Raw genomic sequence first — 2,160 nt, 5'->3', positions numbered from 1 at the left:
CTGTCTGGCCATTGGTATGCTGCTCCTCTGTTTAGACTAACATCTCATCCCTCTTCCTAATTTCAATGGTCCCTAATTATTCCAGGAGCCACCTTCTCAAAGCCTTCTAGGATTCCTTCCCTCTGTTTCAGATTCTTGAAGGTAGAAATAGTGTTCTTTTTTATCTCAGTTTCTCAACTGGTTAAATAAATAAATGAGAACATTCCATTCCTTTAAAATAAGAACAAACCGTGGCCCAGGGAATAAATCAATCAGTTGTTTGTAGAGAAGTCATGATTGGTTTCTATTGATCCAACTATACCCTCTTCTAGGTATTCCTTCCCCTAACATCAAGATAAGACAAAATAAAGTAGGGAGTTGAGTCCTTCACCCTACCAAGGTAAGTAGAGACAAAGGAAATTGATATTCATGAGATCAGAGTCATTCTGCCAATAAAGAGTTGGCTTAATTGGAATATCTGAAGGATTTATGGGAAAATTGGGAGTGGGGGAAGGAAGCAAGCAAATAGGCTAACATTTACCAAAGTCCTATCTGCCATGAGCTGGACACAACATTAGGCTCTTTCTATGATGTCTCATTTAACTGAAGTGGGGGAGGAATGTGCATGAATGTATAGTATAGGCTTTTGAGTTGCATAAAAAGAAAAGCCAATATGTCCTTTCCTTCATTTGGTTGAAAAAAGTTATTTGTGCATTTATAGCTTTTTAAATTTTTATTTGTATTTTTAAAAAAGATTTTAGTTTTTCACTTGACAGAAAAAGAGACAGCGAGCACAGCAGGGGGAGCAGGAGAGGGAAAAGCTGAGGGAAAGTCTGAGCTTAACCGACTGGGCCACCCAGGCACCCCAACAATCCTTACTAGATTTTTAATGAGAAAGTTCTTCCCACGAAATTCTAATGGCAAATCCAGGTTTATCTTCTGTATGCATAACATCAAAAACACCTGACAGGTTGGCCCCATTCCCGGCAAATCTATTTCTCCTCTACCATTCTGTAACTTATTATGGCACTGGGCTGGGGGACCAGGAGGCACAGCTGCGGTCTACGAAAAATTCTCTCAAAGCTGCCTCCTCTCCTTAGGTCAGCAGCCCACCTATTTGGAATTTGGAATTTCACTGAATAAGGGTTTAATAACGTAAGTGAAGACCTAAACCCAGAAATTCAAATTCAAGCTGTAGGGGAAAAAACTGCTTAAGCGACTATAGAAGTAGATGCCTGGGTTGTTGACTCACTGATGCCTGGGAAGCGGCCTCGAGATGCTTATCTTTTACACCCTAAACTTGGGTGCTGTCGTATTTATCTTAGCCCTCATTTTATAGTCGAGAGTGTTTTGCATAATCTTCGGGAGTACAGAAATTCAGTTGTTTCTTCCGTGCTTAGTCAAATGAATAGTGCTGTTCATTCATTCATTTCACTGAATAGGCAGGAAGTTCCTTGAGCACGAAGGCCACAAAGGCCATATATTATCTTTGGTTTATGAGTCCTCCTAGCCCCATACAAAGAATGCTATGGGCTGGCGGTCAGAAGTATTTCGAGGCTGAGGGAGGGAAAAGAATGTTTCGATTGCTCAGAGAATATTTTATTCCCCTGATCCTCTGCTGCGGAGGTAGGCAAAGGAAACGTTCTTGTGACAGTAGGGTTTAACTATTCACCCTGGAAACTTGGTTTCACAAAATGCACGACCTCTCTGTGGGTCGAGCCACTGGCCTGTCTCGGCAGGTCACTAGGTCACCGTTACCGACGCCGTGGCCGAGCCTCAGCCCGCACGTTCCCGCGGCCTCTTGGGCTCCCTCCCTCCGGCAGGCGTCGCTGGCCACAGCAGGGCGGTGAGGAAGGAAGAGGACCCGATCTTCCGCCCCCGGGGACTCAGCAACCCCGGTCCTCCTTCCCTGGGAGCCCGCGCCCACTGTAGGGCCCTCCGCACGCGCCCAGCGATGAACCGGGTCCTCCCCCTGCAAGGCGAGGGTGCAGGCCACCGCGACTGAAAGCCGGGGCGCAGCCGCAGGGGAGCCGCGGGCAGGCCCGGGCTCGAGGCCAGGGCGCCGGGCGCGCGCTGAAGGGCCCGGGACCCCCTGAGGCGGCATCCGGAGGAGCGGGTGAGGGGCGTGGGCCGCGCGGCCGGGAGCCCGGGAGCCCTGGACCGGCTGGGGGCGGGCGGAGG

The sequence above is a fragment of the Ailuropoda melanoleuca genome, chromosome 8 (assembly GCF_002007445.2).
Source record: "Ailuropoda melanoleuca isolate Jingjing chromosome 8, ASM200744v2, whole genome shotgun sequence".
Taxonomy (NCBI): Eukaryota; Metazoa; Chordata; class Mammalia; order Carnivora; family Ursidae; genus Ailuropoda; species Ailuropoda melanoleuca.
Note: the sequence above shows the minus strand (reverse complement) of the source record.